The sequence below is a fragment of the Bos mutus genome, chromosome 16 (assembly GCF_027580195.1).
Source record: "Bos mutus isolate GX-2022 chromosome 16, NWIPB_WYAK_1.1, whole genome shotgun sequence".
Taxonomy (NCBI): Eukaryota; Metazoa; Chordata; class Mammalia; order Artiodactyla; family Bovidae; genus Bos; species Bos mutus.
In genome coordinates this window covers 73,270,077-73,290,306 of record NC_091632.1, presented here as the reverse complement: position 1 = coordinate 73,290,306, position 20,230 = coordinate 73,270,077, and the positions used below count along the sequence as shown (strand labels likewise).

Below are 20,230 nucleotides of genomic sequence, written 5' to 3'. Positions count from 1 at the left end.
GAATAATATTTATATGAAACGAAGAAAGCAAAAAAATTCAAGCTTTTCCATAAGGTCAAAATAACAGTGACATACAACCCACTCCAGTACTCTTGCCTGGAAAATCTCATGGACAGAGGAGCCTGGTGGGCTACAGTCCATGGGGTCGCTAGGAGTCGGACACGACGGAGCGACTTCACTTTCACTTTTCATGCATTGGAGAAGGAAATGGCAACCCACTCCAGTACTCTTGCCTGGAGAATCCCAGGGACGGAGGAGCCTGGTAGGCTGCCGTCTACGGGGTCGCACAGAGTCAGACACGACTGAAGCGACTTAGCAGCAGCAGCAGCATTAAAGTTTTAACACTGTATTCTAATTATTTCTTTGAAAGGCACAGTAATAGTCAATAAAAAAGGCATTGTGAAAAATAAGAGCCCACATCAGGATTTTCAGATTTTAAAATGGAACGATAAGACAAAGCATCTTAGCAGCTTCACTACGGAGGAGATAATTCCTCATGATGTCAACATTCCAATTTAGATTTTTAATTGCCTTGTACTTCCAGTTATTTAAGCAAGTCTGATAAAGGAAAGAGGGAGATTTCATGTAGTTTTTCCTTGATGCGACTTCATATTTTAAACTAATTTTTTTTAAACTGTGCTGTTTTCTTCTTGCTTGGACTAGAAAAAAAAAAAAAAAAAAGAACAAAATGAATGGAGTTTGAAGTGATATAAGAGCCTGTCTTGAGTCAAATAAGAAATTCTGAGTTCATAATCTGAAACTTTTTCTTAGTTTCAGGTCACATAGTAAAAAACTGAAACCCAAAGCATGCTCTGTCTCTAGGCTGGTTTTTTTTAATATTCATTTGTTTACTTATTTTTGGCTGGGCAGGATACTTGTTGCTGTGTGCCTTTTCTCTAGTTGCGGCAAATGGGGGCTACTCCCTAGTTTCGGCTGTACAGGCTTCTCGTTGCAGTGTCTTCTCCTGTTGCGGAGCATAGGCTCCAGGCACGCAGGCTTCAGTAGTGGTTGTACATGACGTGTGGGATCTTCCCCAGCCAGGGATCAACCTGTGTCCCCTGCATTGGCAGGCTGATTCTTAACCACTGGCCCACCAGGGAAGTCCTGTCTCTAGATTCTTTGAGACTATTTTGGAATTGATATAATTGGGGAGTTACTTTTTATTCTGAATATGGAAGGAAAAAAAAAAACACAAAATTCACCCTTATCTTGTGAAACCAAGCAGGTAAACATAATTTTTTTTTACTGGATTCCTGTTTTTGCAATTATTGTATGTTAAAATAGTTATGGTTTGGGGTATAAGTCTTTTCAGTATTCAAACCTCTTTAGAACACCATAATGCTGAGAGTTTGTTTTGAAGTTAAGAAAGCTCTGGATACAGGCAAGATGCCTGAAAAATACTGAAAGTGTTAAATCAGAATAGCAGTGGCAGAAAAAGGTGAAGTAGTATTAGGGAATATTCATTTTGTTTTGAAAGGTGCCTAGACAGTTGTGGCAGGATAGGTAATATGCGGTTGGGTTTTTATCCAGGCTGTTGAATTACATGAGGGATCAGGGGCAAGTCCCAGTGGCTCTGCCACACTTCTCTGTCCTATTATTTCTTATTTTAGACTTTGATTTTGCTTTAACAAAATGCATGAAATGCTTACCTCAGGCCAAACTATTCACCTATATGTCTTCTCTTGAAATAGCTGCAATTTGCAGCTTCTAGAGATAAAGAGGTCAATTTGTTTTATATAATGTGAAATTACTCAGGAAATAGTCTTGATGTTTAGACTTGGAGACTGAGGTTTCAAATATTTGCTCTGTCCCCAAGAGTGTCCATGGATGGAATGGCCACCTGTTCCTGGAGCAGCGATGCCCCTGGGTCCCCTGCTCACCCTTACCCATCTCTGGTTCCCATCTTCTTCCTGAAATCTCAGTCCCGCTGCTCCTGCACACCACTTTGCACTTGGAGTGCAAGGGGCATCGGGCCTTCTCAGAAATGTAGAGATTTACACCCTTCATAGGGCAAAGCTAAATGTAGATTGTGTGCATGCTGGGTCGCTTCTGAAGTGTCTGACTCTTTGCCATCCCAGGGATTGTAGCCTGCAGTCTCCTCTGTCCATGGGATTCTCCAGGCAAAAATACTGGAGTGGGTTGCCATGCCCTTCTCCAGGGATCTTCCTGACCCTGGGATCAAACTTGCGGAAGCCCTAAAGGTAGATTAGCACCTAGATTAGAGCAAGATGTTTGCATCTGGAATAAATGTTTGCAATTTTGTGCTCTTGCCTCAGGAATCTCTTGTCACTGGGGTGAATATTCATATGAATGTTTTGTTTGAATAAGCCAGTACATTTATTTATTTACTTAGTATTATTTTACAAAAACTTTAACAGGCTTACAGGAAATTACAACAAATGTGAAGATGTAGGTAGAGTTTATGACACACTATCTGTTCTCAGTTGAGCTTCTAGACCTTTCTATGTGTGTCCTTTTTGTTTAATGGTACTCTTTAGGTAACTATTTGATCCCTGGGTCTGGAGGATCCCCTGGAGAGGGGAATGGCACCCCACTTTAGTATTCTTGCTTGGAGAATTCCACCAATCAGGGGAGCCTGGCAGGCTACAACCCGTGGGGTCGCAAAGATTCAGACATGACTAATACTTTCACATTTCACAAAGTCTCACTAGTAACTACTAAACAGTTAATGATGGGATCATTCATGTACAGTGGTCCAGTTGTTTCTCTGAAGGTTGTAAATTCCTCGAGCTCACTGGAAGCTCCATGTCGTTGCTGTACTGTTGCCCTGAGGAGGGTGGGATTCACCACCCCACCCAAAGTCTGGTCTGAATGTCAAGACTGATGAGACCGCACATACACTGCAAGGTGTGAAGAGGTGTGCCACTCATATAAAGAGGATCTCTGAGGGATGCAGGGCAGGCTGCCAAGGGGATCTGCAAGTGGCTTGGGTGCTGGGGGAGGCACATGGCTTTGATTTTTCTTGAGGTTAGCGGGTAGGTGAGGTGAGAGTTCCCAGGCAGGGTGGGGGCTCGCAAGTTTGGACTCTAAACTGATGGAGACCTAAACGATGGAGAGCACAGGCTTTCTTACTGGTTGCCCAGATGTGGGGTAGGGTGAAGATGGGGAGAACCAGGGCCTAACCGCCATCCGTGATGAGTCATCAAAGGTGGAGTCAAACTTTTTACTTAATAGCAGTGAGCCTCACCTTTGTAAACCAGGCCCTCTTCTCCACCTGCACTGTCACCTGTCGGTCACTATCACCTTTTACTTTGCTTGCTTCCTTCTTTATTTTCATGGAACTGTTCACCAGCTAACAGATGAGTGTCTTCACTCATTGTTTGCATCATCTAGCTGCAGTTGTGAGTTCCCGAGAGTAAGATTACATCTGTCTACTGCTATATCCTCAGCACCTAAACAGTGCAGGAAGCATAATAGGTACACAGGTTTTTAAAAAATAAGTGTATGTCCATCAGCTTTAAAAGACTTTATGTGCCAGACTGTGGCTGCTTCTAACAAAGTTGAATCCAGGGATTTACAGGACTGCTTTGTGCTTCAGTAAATATTAGTGGAAAGAATTCATCCTTTTAGTTACTTTAATAGAGCACTTTTATTTTTGGATTTTTTTGGTTTTTATTTATTTATATTTTTATTGAAGTGTAGTTCATTTACAGTGTTGTATTAGTTTCAGGTGTGCAGCAAAGTGACTTAGTTAGATATATATGTATATATATTCTTTTTCACATTCTTTCCATTATAAGTTATTATAGAATACTGAATAGGGTTAGTTCCCTGTGCTCTACAGCAGGTCTTTGTTATTTTTCAGTTTTATATATGGTAGTGCTGCTGCTGCTGCTGCTGCTAAGTCACTTCACTCATGTCCAACTGTGAGACCCCATAGACGGCAGCCCACCAGGCTCCTCCATCCCAGGGATTCTCCAGGCAAGAAAACTGGAGTGAGTTGCCATTTCCTTCTCCAGTGCATGAAAGTGAAAAGTGAAAGTGAAGTCGCTCAGTCGTGCCCAACTCTTAGCGACCCCATGGACTGCAGCCTACCAGGCTCCTCCGTCCATGGGATTTTCCGGGCAAGAGTACTGGAGTGGGTTGCCATTGCCTTCTCCATATATAGTAGTATGTATCTGTAAATCCCAAACTCCTAATATATCCCTCCACCCCTTTGTTAACCATAATTTGTTTTGTATGTCTGTGAGTCTGTTTCTATTTTTGTAAATAAGTTAATTTGGATCATTTTTTTAGGACTCCACATATAAGCGATATGTCATATGATAGTTACCTGTCTTCTGTTCATTTCACTTAGCATGATGATTTCTAGGTCCGTCCATGTGGCTGCAAAGGGCATTATTTGGGGGAAATGTATAGCACTTTTGCAAGGTTCTCATAACTTTTTAAAACATTATTGATGTTTAGCTGATTTAAGGTTTTCCTCAGAGTTTTTACTTTCAATAAAGAGACTAAACATATCTTTTATGAAATTGTGCCTCATTTTAGTCCTGAAATAGAGCACAAATACAGTTTATTGAGTCTTATTGATTTGCTTAAAAGTTTGGACAGAGCAGCAAATTTACTGAAGATTTGGGAACTCACGTCTGATGACAAAAATATGCTGAAATTTTAAACGATTTAGAGATTATGCAGACTTGGCCACTCTTGTTCACAGAAAGCACCAAGAAATATCTTAATTTCTGGAACACTAAGTGAATTTTCAATTTAAAATCAACTATGTAAATACAGGACAGTACAGTTGAAGTCAGGGAAAAATCTAATGAATATCCTTTAGGTGAAATTAATTACATGTATTTATTAATATGTCAAATATCCTATCCAACATAAATAAGTTAGACAGACTCATAGATAGATTAATAAGTAAATAAATTGCATAAATAAGATATTGCTCTGCTTTCTAATCTAACCCACATGAGAAAACAGAAGTTATTGTCTTGAAACTAAACAGTACTTTTTGATTTATTACATGTTCTGAGACTTAGGCTGGTTATTTTTAGTACTTAAACATTTAATTCACTCTAATTTAGTAACTTCTTACAAAGGAATTTGATATTTTGCAGCTGTGCAATTCTATGGCTGCTCGACTCCACAACTGACTACAATGCTGTCATTGCTGGGGAAAGGAGACCCGACCCAATCCCCTTCCTGGTGTCCACGCCTTGGTTAGGTTAGCTTTGCACTGCCTGCCTTTTACCAAGTGAAGGAGGTGGAATGCTGTGTGCTCTTTAGAGTAGTCTGTTGCTCGGCAACCACGTCTTCCCTCTTAGGAAACAGGTCAGGAGAAAGGAACAGAGGTGAGGGGGTGGTGAAATGTTTGTCTGCCATCTCTGATAAAGCAGAAATCCTCCGAAAAGATATCATTCTGGATAGATTTGAAACCCAAGAGAAACAAATTAATCTCATTAGGTAAAGGGTTAATATCTGTTGACTAGAAATGCTGTTTCTCCTATCACCTGGAGGAAAGTTTTCGTGATTTTAAATGGTGTCTAAGACCAATAGCATTCTACTTGATAAAGTTCGAAAATTTGATATGACTGTCACCTCAAGGTCAAACCAAAAAAAATTCGGTTTGAAAGAACGGATGTTTTACTTCATATAGGTCATTTATTTAGTTATTCAGAGGCACTTAAATATCATAACAAACTCTAGCTTTTTTTATAAAATAAAAATTCCATTTTTTTTTCTTCTTACTTCGGAATTGGGATTAATGGTGTTTGTCAAAAAAAAAAAAAAAAAAAAAGAAAAGAAAAACCGCGTTGTAGAATCTTGACTCTTTCTAATTGGAAAATTTGAAACAGAAAGTACTCTTTTTTAATGAAAATTTTCTTTCATGTATTAAATGCTGTGAACTTGTGATAATTGTATACCATTTGGTGAATTTACAGTCTAAAAAAATTAAAATTAAGATCTGCAAACATATGGTAAAACAGACATTTGGGCTAGGAATAGTAGTCAGAAAAAAAGAGTCCATGATTATTTAAAAGTCCTCTTTTACTTCCCCTGTTAAGTCAGATTTTCTTTTAAAAAATATTTTGTCTCAGCTGATATAATTATACATGCTAAACTATCACACATTTTTTTCTATATGACATATGCTATTTAAAAGGGATGCTGTGCCACTTCAGTTCTTCATGGTTAAGACTTATTCTCAGGAGTAGCACTTCTCAGTTTTAAGATGTGAGTCACTTAGGAGAATGTGGTGTCACTCTCCCCACAGCCCCCAAAGGGAATAGCTAAGGGTTGACCCAGGACACTGTGGGTGCTTCTGTGTGTGTGTTGACTCCACCAGAACCTCAAACTGGATCCAAGTAATAATTTATGCATCTATTTGTTTACAGTTCATTCTTTCATTCATTCATTGATGACTCAGTTTTTACAAGGCCAAGGATAAATACAAATAAATTAATTTGGCAACGATTTACTGCTTCCCAGCTGGTTTTCTCAGTAGAGAATATATTGGCTTTGAGAATTGTAGACAACTTAAATATATTTAGAATCCACAGGAAAATATGGAAGAAGAGTTAGCCCTTTTTTTATTCATGATTAGCTCACTAAATTACAAATTCAAAGATCTATCTCTACTTTGTCTTCTGTAAAAGGGTGTTTAAATTTCCTTGTATATCTGTGAAGAGGTATCATTTTGGAGATCTTATTTTTAAATGTATTTTAGATCTTAGTTATAGTTAATAATGTTATAAGTAAGAATAATGCTGCTATATAACCAATAATAAACAATTCTAGCCTATATAAAATACACACATTTATATTCTCATTTATATATATATATATTGAGTTTAATTCATGTAAATGGTTTTAATTTTCAATAAGATGTATTATTATGATTTGTTTAATATTGCTATATGATGAATAATGGAAAATTATCACATGCACACATATTTGTATTTTATGGTGACCCTGGAGACTTAGTTCAGCAGATCATAGCTGTAATTTATATCTTTATATCTGCCCTTAGAGCTGGAACATTTTCCATCCATAACTTTCTCACTCCCACTTTAAAGTTCTCATGCTGGCAGTTAAACCTCAGAAGCATCCAACCACTTTAAAAATCATGTCCTAACCCCTGTGTTATGATTCAGCCCCCTTTGCTCAAACATGAGGAGGTCACATTCTGAGGTACTGTTGTTGTTGTTAAGTCCTAAGTCGTGTCTGACTCTCTGCGACCCTAAGGACTGTAGCCCAAGAGGTTCCTCAGACCATGGGATTTCTCAGGCAAGAATTTTGGAATGGGTTGCCATTTCCTTCTCCAGGGAATTTTCCTGACCCAGAGATCGAACTCCTGTCTTCTGTTTGGCAGCAAATCCTTTACCACTGAGCCACCTGGGAAGCCCCATGCATGGGATAACTTTCCTCAAAATCCATGATATGTAAGGTGAATTCCCCAAAAGCATCTACTTCTGCTTCATTGACTATGCTGAAGCCTTTGACTGTCTGGATTACAACAAACTGTGGGAAATTCCTAAAGAAATGGGAATACCAGACAACCTTACCAGCCTCCTAAGAAACCTGTGTGCAGATCAAGAAGCAACAGAACTAGACCTGGAGGAACGTACTGATTCAAAATTGGAAAAGGAGTATGTCAAGGCTGTATGTTGTCACCCTGCTTATTTAACTTATATGAAATGTGAAATGCCAGGCTGGATGAATCACAAGCTGGAATCAAGACTAAAAGTGAAAGTCGCTCAGTCATGTCCAATTCTTTGTGACCCCATGGACTGTATAGTCCATGGAATTCTCCAGGCCAGAATAATGGAGTGGGTAACCTTTCCCTTCTCCAGGGGATCTTCCCAACCCAAGGATCGAACCCAGGTCTCCCACATTCCAGGCGGATTCTTTACCAGCTGAACCACAAGGGAAGCCTGGAATCAAGATTGCCAGGAGAAACATCAATAACCTCAGGTATGCAGATGTTACCACTCTAATGACAGACAGTGAAGAGGAATTAAAAAGACTCTTGATGAGGATGAAAGAAGAGAGTGAAAATGCTGGGTTAAAACTCAACATTCAAAAAAATAAGAACATGGCATCTGGTCCCATCACTTCATGATAAATAGAAGGAGAAAAAGTGGAATCAGTGGCAGATTTTATTTTCTTGGGCTCCAAAATCAGTGCAAATGGTGGCTGCAGCCATTAAATTAAAAGATGCTTGCTCCTTGGAAGGAAAGCTGTGACAAATCTAGACAACGTATTTAAAAGCAGAGACAGAACATTGCCAGCAGATGTCAATATAGTCAAAACTATAGTTTTCCCAGTAGTCATGTATGGATGTGAGAATCGAACCATAAAGAAGGCTGAGCACCAAACAACTGATGTTTTGGAACTGTGGTGTTGGAGAAGACTCTGGAGAGTCCCTTGGACAGCAAGGAGATCAGACCAGTCAATCCTAAAGGAAATCAACCCTGGGACTGATGCTGAAGCTGAAGCTCCAATACTTTGGCCACCTGATGTGAAGAGCCGACTTATTGGAAAAGCCCCTGATGCTGGGAAAGGTTGAGGCAGGAGGAGAAGGGGATGACAGAAGATCAAATGATTGGATGGCATCACTGACTCAATGGACATGAATTTGAGCAGACTCTGGGAGATTGTGAATAACAGGGAAGCCAGGCGTGCTGCAGTCCATGGGGGTCCTAAAGAGCAGGACACAGCAACAGAATAACAACAGCAACATTTCTATTTTAACGTGGCCTGGTTGGGTTTTGCTTTGGGGGAAAATTTGCCAAAATATGCTTCTGATATTTTGTCACAATGTGCCTTTTTAATAAGAAAATAACACAGCCTCATATAACTTTGGCAGGTATAGCTAACCTCTGGACTCTCTTGCTTTATAAGATTGCTTCACAACTGTGCAGACTCGTAGTGTGTCAAACAATTTGCATTTAAACGTGATAATCAGGAAAAAGAGGTTTTTTAAAACATAAAGCTCAGATTAAGAATATATTGTATATGCAAATATGCTGATTTAGATGCAGAGGATGAATTCTAACAGTGGGCAAATCTAGAAATTAAGGCTAACACTTTTCCTGAGTGCCCAGTAATGTCGAATTACAATTGAACACCTATAGAAATAAATGTGACATCCAAATGGTTACCAAATGAATATATTACGCTCTGTGATGTTTCACTGAATCCTAAATGAGTACAGAATGATGACATACCAAGAGGTGCTGAAGTACTTCAGACACACTCAGTCAAATGCGTGTGGTTAAATAAAAATCCATGGAATGTTCCTTATATAAAATGAGTTTTTCCTGTTCAGAGGCAAAGTAGAGCAATTTATTTTTTCTTTTACAGACTCATCACAAGTATGAGTTCACTTTAATGAACTTGCTTCGGCTTTTAAAGAAACTCTTGCAGTTTGAAAGTTACATTGCCCTGTTTTTGAACTCTAATGTGATGTTACAATCTTGCCTTTATTGTGTCCTGTGGCACTTCAGTTCAGTTGCTCAGTTGGACTCCTGTCCACCCCACGGACTGCAGCACCCTGTGATGCTTACCCTGTGACCCTGTGACACTTACATTTTCTGTGTTTATTCAGTGAAGCAGTTGTGAGTTGGTTAAGTGGACTAATTGAAAAGCAGAGACATTACTTTGCCAACAAAGGTCCATCTAGTCAAGGCTATGGTTTTTCCTGTGGTCTTGTATGGATGTGAGAGTTGGACTATGAAGAAGGCTGAGCGCCAAAGAATTGATGCTTTTGAACTGTGGTGTTGGAGAAGACTCTTGAGAGTCCCTTGGACTGCAAGGAGATCCAACCTGTCCATTTTGAAGGAGATCAGCCCTGGGATTTCTTTGGAAGGAATGATGCTAAAGCTGAAACTCCAGTACTTTGGCCACCTCATGCAAAGAGTTGACTCATTGGAAAAGACTCTGATGCTGGGAGGGATTGGGGGCAGGAGGAGAAGGGGATGAGATGGCTGGATGACATTACTGACTCGATGGACGTGAGTCTGAGTGAACTCCGGGAGTTGGTGATGGACAGGGAGGCCTGGTGTACTGCGATTCATGGGGTCGCAAAGAGTCGGACATGACTGAGCGACTGAACTGAAATGAACTGAACTGAACTAAGTGGACTAATGGGCAGAATATGTTAATGCAACTGAAAGGCTTTCCAATAAACTAGGGAGTTGGGATGTTTTAATTGTCCTAGTTAATATGCACTTTTTACTATATATATAAGAAATCTTAAATGTGCTACCTTTAGGTGATGCTAAAAATGCACCTATATTCCAAGTGCCTACTCCCTTTGATAGCTGTAGATTAATGATTGTTGTTGTTCAGTTGCTAAGTCATGTCTGACTCTTTGAAACCCTTTGGACTGCAGCACGCCAGGCTCCTCTGTCCTCCATGATCCCCCGGCGTTGGCTCAAATTTATGTCCATGGAGTCAGTGATGCTATCTCACTACCTCATCTCAGTCACATATTGGACACCTTCTGACCTGGGGGGTTCATCTTCCAGTGTCATAGTTTTTTGCCTTTTCATATTGTTCATGGGGTTCTTGCAGCAAGAGTACTGGAGTGGGTTCCCAGTTTCCTCCTCCAGTGTGCCACAATTTGTCAGAACTTCACTATGACCCATCCGTCTTGGGTGGCCCTGCCCAGCATGGTTCACAGCTTCTTTGAGTTAACGCAAATTCCTCTGTCAGGACAAGGCTGTGATCCATGAGGGATTAATGGTTAGGGAGTGAATTTCAAAGTAAGCTGGTCAACAATGGCCCCTCTGAGGATGGCTCTCTGGGGTGGGATCTACTCCAACAACTGGAGGCGCAGACAACACCCATTGAGTTTCAGGTCCACGTGTGATGAGGACATCCTGGGACAGAGTTGGGTCAGAGAGGAGGGCAGAGGGGAGCCCGGGTGGGAGCTCCTCTCCAGGGGCTGTGGACAGAGGGAGCAGAGAGAACTAAAGAAGCAGGAAACACCACCGCAGCCCAGCTCACGTCTCCTCTGCCGCTCACCATGGAATCCAGCCTAGGAAAGTCATAAAATATTGCAAACCCCAAGTCTGCCAGTGACTTGCTATGAGGCGTTGGTGAGCCCTCTCTGTTTCTGTTTTCACACTAAAATGGGAGTAGGTGTAGATTGCTGGGTCACTGCAGGTTTGGCAGACTCACTTGTATTATACAGCACGAAGTTCACCTGACCAATTAATAGCCGTGGTTACCATTATTTCTCTGGATCTCCCAAGGACCCAGCACCCCAGGAGCTGGCTGTCCAGACCTGCTCCACAGTAACCCTTGCGCCAAGACCCCTTCCATCCCTGAGGCCCTTCCATGCCCCTGCCCCCCTCACCCCGATCTTCTTCTACTCCCTGCTTCATCCCTGGCACATTAGCCCACAGGTATGTTCATTCCTCCTACAGTCAAATCCTTTGCCTTAGGGGTTTTCATCCTTGATGCTCTCTTGATCTTCAAATAAATGGGTGCCCGTTTCTTGTGGTCTTAGCTTAAATATCTCCACCTCTGTTAGGTCTTCTCTGAGCATCAAATCTGCTAATAAAATTATTTTTAAAAATCTGAAAATAAAAATAAAAAAATTTAGTATATAAAAATTATATAAATTTTTTCAAACCATCCTACTTAACTTTCCCCTAGCCAGTATTACTGTCCCATATTTTCTTGTTGTATTTATCGATGGACTGTTTTTGCCCCACTAGAATGCAAACTGCTTGTGAGCAGAGTTTGGTTAATCTGTTCTGTATCTCCTCTACCTACTCTGGTGCTTAAATAAATAAAGGTGCTCAGTAAATATTCATTGGATGAATAAGCGTGTAGCGCAAGGAAATGGCAACCCACTCCAGCGTTCTTGCCTGGAGAATCCCAGGGACGGGAAGCCTGGTGGGCTGCCGTCTATGGGTCGCACAGAGTCGGACACGACTGAAGAGACTTAGCAGCAGCAGCAGCAAGGTGGCTTGGGGGTTGCGCTTGCAATTTCTAAGTGTGGGGAAGCCCCTCCTGGGTGCAGGCTGTAATCTCTCAGTGTGCAGTTGGGGGCGGGCGGTTCTTATTTCCTCAGGGTATTCTGAGGTCTTTTCCCTCAGATGCGGGCTGACGACTGCTCACTGCTTCTCCTTTTCTTCCTCTTCCTGTCCCTCCTCCTCCTCCTCCACTTCGTTCTCCTTCTTTGTCTTCTGTTCCTTCTTTTGCTCCTCCTCGTCCTTCTAGCTCAGTTTGCCTTAGCCTGTCCAGAGACCCAATTTAAGTTTTGCCCACTCAGGAGCAGTCAGTGTGGAATGAAAGCAGCTTGAGGTTACAGTCAATAAGGAGCAAATTAAGAACATATACTTGTGAATTCAGGTTTCCCTATAGGGCTCTTAACCAAAGTGTGGAGCTATAAATTGCCTCGTGTCCACTGAGAAGACAGTAAGTGAAAGTGAAGTGAAGTCGCTCAATTGTGTCCGACTCTTTGAGACCTGTGGACTGTAGCCCACCAAGCTCCTCCATCCATGGGATTCTCCAGGCAAGAATACTGGAGTGGGTTGCCATTTCCTTCTCCAGTACAGCTGGATAAAAAGAGAATAATAGTGTGATGACCTCTTTTTCCAAAAGACACATGGAAGCTGCCCAGAGAAGCTATAGGTCCCTCACGGGGCCCAAAACACACTCGCTGACAGTTGCTGGAAGTCCAGTGGAAATCTGCTGCGGTCCTGAAATGGAGCAAGGCTTGAGGAGAGCTGTTTACCTGGAGTGAGTGTCTTTCTTTATTCTCTCAAGTTTCAACTCTTTGACTTCCAAGAACATCTGATTCAAATAATCATATCTTATTAATTCTGTATATTGCTGCTGTTCAGTTGCTTAGTCATGTCCAACTCTTTGCGACCCCATGGACTACAGCACGTCAGGCTTCCCTGTCCTTTACTATCTCCCAGAGCTTGCTCAAACTCACGTCCATCGAGTCGGTGATGCCATCCAACCATCTCATGCTCTGTTGTCCCCTTCTCCTCCTGCCTTCAATCTTTCCCAACATCAGGGTCTTTTCCGGTGAGTTGGCTGTTCGCATCAGGTGGCCAAAGTATCACATAATCATATCTTATTAATTCTGAATATAGAAGATAAGAAACATCCAGTATTCACTACCTCCTGGTAGTTTAAATCCCTCTCATGGGGCATTTCTTCTGGGTTTCCTTTGGCCAGTCATCTTGCTTTGCCTGGTTCTGAGTCTGTATTTGGTTTATCTGGGGGTACTCCTGTGTGTGCATGCCTATCTCTTAGGCAAGTGAAGAGGTCTGTGTGTAGCTTGACACCACCTTTCTTCTGACCTCCAATGCACTTTATAGTCAGGAAGGTCTCCTCAATCTCGAGAATGAGAAATATGTCGCTTATCTTTAATCATGGTAGGGCTCAGCTTCTATCGTGCTTCTGCTTTCTTCACATTGGAGTATCGGTCCACAGGGATCCTGTGTGCTAACCCTGAGCCCTTCTAGTCCCTGCCTCAGGGGGACTGTATATTTATTTTTAAAAGTCCCCATATAAGTGGACCAGGGCAGTTCAAACCAATGTTGTTCAAGGGTCAACTGTAATTTTGCCAGCTTTGCAATTTTGTCATTACTAATTGAACCTTAAAATTATTCAAAGTTCTATTATTTTAAACTTTCTCATGAAATGGGTTACCAGTATTAAACTATAGGCATGCATAGACCTGTACTTTAATCTTCAAATGGCACACTTGTACTTTAGTCACAGATGGCCTCAATCCTAGCCAGTTACACTTTCAAAGAGCAGAACATGTTTCTAAATGCTTAGGGTCAAGTACGTGAATGCTTAACAGTATATACTCTCAATGGTTTATGGCAATTATCTGAGCCATCTTTGCAAATATCCAAGTGGTAATAATGCTCATATTTGAGCATTAGCTGGGAATGTTATTGTCTTCACTTACCTGCCAAATGTGCAATAAAAAAGCTTATCCTTTAGATGGCTATTAAATCTTTAATGTTCAATTATTTCCAAGTCTGTGACCACTATTTTATTTCATATGGTTATTTTAATTAAATTATTGAATTACAGTTATGAGGTATTTGTCGCATGGCTAATATTTAGTGAATATCTGACTAGAATGATTTCTGCATTGTTGAATTGATCAATCAGATCTCCTCAGCACAGGAATAATTTTGATATTATACTCTTCAATAATAGCAGTTACAGTAAAGAACTGGGCCTTGGACTTGATAAGATGTACATACAGGAAGTGCAAAGTTTGGTGGTGGAATGATAGTGCTATGGCAACTGTATGGAATGGATGTGGTTTTTTTTTTGTTTTGTTTTGTTTTGTTTTTGATAAAGAGAAGATTGTTTCACACTTTTAATTTCAATTAACATGAAATTGTAGAATATAAAATTCCATAATTATGGAAATTAGGAAGCAAGTGTATTGACATTTAGTATAGTTCAAAATAATGAGCGGAAACTAAAGAAAATGAGACTCAGAAACTATTACCAGCTTAATGTTTAGAAAGTTTTAGATCTTGGTGGAGATTTAATCTGAGAGCAATCCAATTTCTTGTTATCAAAAATGGTTTTGTTCTTTGTAGTTCCCATTTACAACAACGTTCATTAAAATGTAAATTTCTTACTATTTTTCAGAAACATGTAAGAATTCACCAAAGGTTACAGTCAGGGTAAGTGTTGACTGCGGGCGCTAGCACCCCGTATTTCTCTTCTTCCTGGTAATCTGGCATTTGAAGGGACAGCTAAATGGTGTCGAAAGCTGTACTCTTTCATGTGTGTGTGTGTGTGTTCGTCACTAGGTCATGTCTGACTCTTTGCAACCCCATGGACTGTAGCCTACCAGGCTACTCTGTCTATGCGATTCTCCAGGCAAGTATACTGCAGTGGGTAGCCATTCCCTTCACCAGGCGATCTCCCCAACCCAGGGATTGAACCTGTGTCTCCTGCATTGTGGGCAGATTCTTTACTGTCTGAACCACCAGGGAAGCCCACTCTTTCATGCATGAGGTCTGAATTAATCACATACGCTGGGTTTCTCAAATTATGGTATGAAAATGCCCCCTTCTATGTCCTCCACACTCCCCTGTCCCAACTCTCCCATTCTGGACATATCCTAGGAAAGACTCTGTCTTCTCATAAGGAGAGTTTACTTTTAAAAATTTCATTTACAAAGACACCTAAAAAATAGTGTGAACACGTTCTGGATCACCTGAATTTTTGTTGTTTAGTCACTAAGTTGTGTCTGAATCATCTGAATAACTGTGCTATAACTGAGTACAGTTAGGCTATTTCAGGGCTCCTCTCTGCTTTATTATTATCAGAAACACATAAAATTTGCCATCTGAACCATTTTTAAGTGTGCAGATTAATCAAATGTGCATTGTTGTGTTACATACCTCTAGGACTTCTTTATCTTATACAACTGAAACTGTCCATTGACCACTCCCCTCCTCCACCTCCCCCAGCTCCTGAAGCCATCATCTACTTTCTGTCTCTGAGCATTTGACCATTTTGGACTTCTCATATCCTCAAGCTTCATCCATGTTGTAGCATGTCGACTTGCCTTCAAGTTCATGAATTCATCTGCTTGATTGACTCTCCTGTTAAATCTTTTTAGTGAATTTTTCAATCCATTTACTGAATTCTTAAGCTCTGGTATGTCTGTTTAGTTCTTTTTCAGAGTGTCTTATCTCCTAATGTTCTCATTTTTTACATGGATTATTTTCCTGATTTCATTCAGTTGTCTGTGTTGTCGTGAAGTACTTGACTTCCATAAGATGATTACTTTGAATTCTTTGTCAGGTAATTCATAGATCTCCATCTCTTTAGGGTCATTTTCTGGAGAAGTTGTTCCTTCAGTTTGGCCCGAGTTTCCCTGTTTCTTCATATAGCTTATTATTATTATTATTTGTCATGATAGAAAACAACCCAGACACTTTCACCAGTCATTATATAGCCTGGCCTCATACAGGGGAAGGCCTTCACCAATCAATTTGGGTAGAGACTCTGGGGACCTCTCAAGCCTTCGCAGCAGCAGCGTCTCTGGAATTGTGTGTGCCATTTCCCCAATGAGAGATATTTGATGGTTTCCTTTTCAGGAGTTTGTGATTTCTTGCTCGCTCTGGTGTTTCTCTATGGTACTACAGGTGCTGCTCTCCCCGGCCCCCAAACATCCAAGATGAGCTGGGTTTCCTTGTTGCTGTTGTCGTTGCTGTGGTTTTTTCTTTTTTATTGGAGTATAGTGGCTTTACAATGTGCTATTTCCTGCTGCACAGCAAAGTGAAACAGCCATACGTATATATACGTCCTCTTTTTTGGATTTCCTTCCCATTTAGGTTACCACAGAGCCTTGAATAGAGAAAACTAGGGGGTGATGGAATCACTCATGACCCATATTGAAATTCAAAAAATACTGTAGCTGCCAAAAGCACTTTCACATTCTAAATATGATTTGACTGCAACAAAATGACATTTCTGTCATGATAATTTAAAAAGTGAATAAATAACAAAAAATGTTAATTTAAATTTTTATTATTTGTATATAATTTTAAATTGCTTGCTTAATGTTATATGAATTATAAGAAATATGTGCCTTTTGTTACTCAACCAGGTAACATCAAAATAAAAATAGTCAATGTGGGCTATCTGCTAGTGTATTTTTCTCTTTAAAAGAGGTTCCTACCCCTTATAAGTTGTTATGTGCTGACCAAATTTCCTGGGTTGAAGTCCTAACCCCAAGTACCTCAGAATGTGATAGGATCATTGCAGATATGATTAGTTAAGATAAAATCATAATGGAGTACGGTGGGTTCCTGATCCAATAGACTTGTGTCTTTATAAAAAAGGGGAAATTTAGATACAGGGCACATATACAGGAGGGCTTCCCAGGTGGCCCTAGTGGTAAAGAACCCACCTGCCAATTCAGGAGATATAAGAGACTTGGGTTCAATCCTTGTGTTGGGAAGATTCTCTGGAGGAAAAAAATGGCAACCCACTCCAGTATTCTTGCCTGGAGAATCCCATGGACAGAGAAGCCTGGTGGGCTACAGTCCTTAGGGTTGCAAAGAGTCGTACACAATTAAAGTGACTTAGCACGCACACTTTCCTGCATTGGAGAAGGAAATGGCAACTCACTCCAGTGTTCTTGCCTGGAGAATCCCAGGGACAGGGGAGCCTGGTGGGCTGCCGTCTATGGGATCGCACAGAGTCGGACACGACTGAAGTGACTTAGCAGTAGCAGCAGCAGCATGCACATATCCAGGAAGAATGCCACAAGAACGTGAAGATGGCCATCTTCGAGCCAGTGATAGACACCTGGAACAGGGTTCCTCTTGGATCTAAAAAGAACTAACACTCTCATGTCTTAATTTCAAAATTCTAGGCTCCAGACCCATAAGACAATCAATTTGTATGATTTAAGCCATCCAATTTGTGATACTTTGTTATAGCAACCCTAGCAAATTAACACATCTGACTGAGGTTCTGAAAAATACTTAGCTTTCTTCTCCTCTGTAAATTTGCTCAATATTCTTGAAGCTTTCTCACATGACTCATTTTGGCAAAATTATATTTATATATATATATATATATATCTGTTTTTAAATCTCTTTTCCCAATTGTCCCATGAATTTACTTGTAATATTATTTATTCAATTAAACTGGAGCTTACAAGATCTGTTTTAAAATAGTTTCAATGATGTCACTTCCTTTTTTGCTGACCTTTCTTTTTTTACACAGTTTTGGAGAGTCAGAAACCCTAGGACCAATTGACCATCATCGAGAAAACTGCCAAGGTACAGCGTATGTGAGTGTGACATGTAACTAGACTGTGATGGCGCTGTATCAAAAGAACGCACAGTAAACTCCACTGCATTCTTTATAGTCATCATTGGTATAGTATTTAATACTTACATAATTGCCCTGCACTTTTCTGGCCTCTTCCTTTTTTCATTCTTCCTACCTGTCTGGGCATTACTGCTTGTCCTTTTTCTTTATTTCCCTTGATTACATATATCTTAGTTACATATTACATATTCTTGTCCCAATTCACATGCAATATTTTTCTTGAAAGATGATAATTATTTAATTATGTTTTAGAGAATTTCTTGCCTACTATTTATGTTCCTAGAGCTAAAGAAAAAGGATTTCAAAAAATCACCTGAGAGAAAAAGAAAATAGTCTCCAGATTCCATCATTTCCCATAAACCCTCTTTGCTTTTTCTCTGACTAATGAATGCAGAGTGGAAATTACTCACACTCCAGCAGCAACTTGGGTGCAGAGATGCTTGCAGAAGGCCTGGAATGTCATTCAGGATTCATTCATTTTCTATGCAGATCATGGCATCTGAGTTAGGACAGGAGTGTCAGAGGGAAAGGGTGTGTTCTAGGCACTGCAGAAACTGCCAAGGTGACTAGGTGGCATAGCAACTCAATTATAAAAATAAATCTGAAAAGAGAGTGTATCAGGCACGAATTTTCTATTTCACTCCTGTCAATGTCAGATGGAGAGTATACATTGAAAATCTTAGTTACCGGGATCCCAGAAAAAGCATTAGAGAAGGAATAGTAGCAGAAAATCCAACCCTACAAAGACGGGAATATAAAATACACTCATCTTCAGGTTATTTGAGATTGCTATAATTGACAACTTTTGAGATATTTTCTGAATTTAGAGGTAGGGAGTAACTTTTCTATAAAATTAAAATATGTGTATATATATATATGTAGTACATTCTGAATTTATGGAATTGTGTGTTTTGAGTTTTTTAATGAAAATTTTGCACTTACTTTTACCCGTAGGTGTGTTTTTCTCCAGCATTAATCTTATCATAAACCAAATAAGTAGCAAAGACCAGGGAATACTTAACATTCAGGAAAGAAATTTAATTGAAAATCAATCCTAAATAATACAGCCACATTCTAAAGATGGGTCTGCCCTTTTTCGGCTTGAGTGTGTAGGGGTAAAGTGTCATGGAGGTCAGTTTGGGGCTGAAACACTGCTCTGGGAGACATCCCTTCAGCTACAGCTGTGAACTCTGGAGGAGCCAGACTCCACGCCTGGTGCTCAGCAATTAAACTTAATTGGCCACCCCCCTTCCCTGGGGGGGGATTGTGGAGACGCTAATTAGCAGAAAGCCTTGATTTTTCCACCAGGTGCTCTTTCACTTCTTCCCATATTTAGATATTTAAAGTGAAATTTTAGAGGTAAAAATTCCCCCCTAATCATATGAATTTGGATGTGGAGAGCCAGGGAGGAAGTTGCTCTCATTCTAAAATACATATGTGGGTCCCACAGGAGTTCCACCTGAAGATGAGAGGTTATTGTAAATTTAATCTATGAGAAAAGCGTTAGTTGATTTCCTATCCACGAACCCACCCTCCTCTGGTGCAAACCAAGGAAATAGGCAGAGAGGGAAGTTGGGTGATATTTTTAAAGAACTGATTACAGAATTTTAGTCAAATTTTGACATAATTTTTTTTATTTCATGGCATATGAAACATGAAAGTCTTACAAAATCAATGTGCTTATAATCATGTCAATCATATTTGTAGCCACTTTTAAGGTTTATGATGAAATTATTTATTGCTCACAGAAGGCACACAGACACAGTTTCAGTGTGTTTATTTTCTGGGTTTGGATTAGACATTACAAGCATTGAAAATATGTTTACTGTGTATGTCCCACTACTCTGTGAAAGGGAACCTTCTTGCCCTATGCTTATAATTTATATGTGGAAAGGAGATAGATGATATAGAATATTTGGGTGAACATTGCTACATTTATCAGAGCATACATAAACACTTAACCTTTAAAAGTGGAAGTTTTGTTCATTTCCAAGGTATTTCAACACTTCAGACATCTTTCTAGAGGAAAATTTTAATTTTGTTACTTTGTTGCTTAAACTTTCCAGTAGCCTGCTGCCCACTTGAGTTCTCCATCATATCCTTCTATGAACCCCATCATTTCCCTTTAATAGAGTGTCATTGGCCTTGTTTGGTTGTCTCTCCACTGCTAAGCTGTATTTTCCAAAGAGGCAGGTGTTCTGTCCTCCCTGTTTATTTTTGTCTCCCTAGAAACTAGTGCCTTGAATACTTCATAGCAAGTATTCAGTACTCCAGAAATGACTGGAACGGGTGACTATTAATATCTCTGACTTGAGGTACATCAGCAGGCAACAAAGCAAAGCTGAAAGGAGAAGTTCTCTGCTGTGTGGGCCTCTGCAGCCTTGGCTTAATAGGTATT

At 40.2% G+C, this 20,230-nt stretch overlaps 1 long non-coding RNA gene across 1 annotated transcript in view; it reads left to right on the top strand.

The window, feature by feature from the left end:
- The window catches only part of LOC138991208 (uncharacterized), a 32,178-nt gene extending 14,328 nt beyond the window's left edge, over positions 1 to 17,850 (top strand). Inside the window, exons 3-5 of the long non-coding RNA XR_011467166.1 lie at positions 12,589 to 12,726; positions 14,623 to 14,657; positions 17,725 to 17,850. This is a non-coding gene — a long non-coding RNA (uncharacterized lncRNA). The remainder of the gene's footprint in view (positions 1 to 12,588; positions 12,727 to 14,622; positions 14,658 to 17,724) is intronic.
- The last annotated feature ends 2,380 nt before the right edge of the window (positions 17,851 to 20,230 follow it).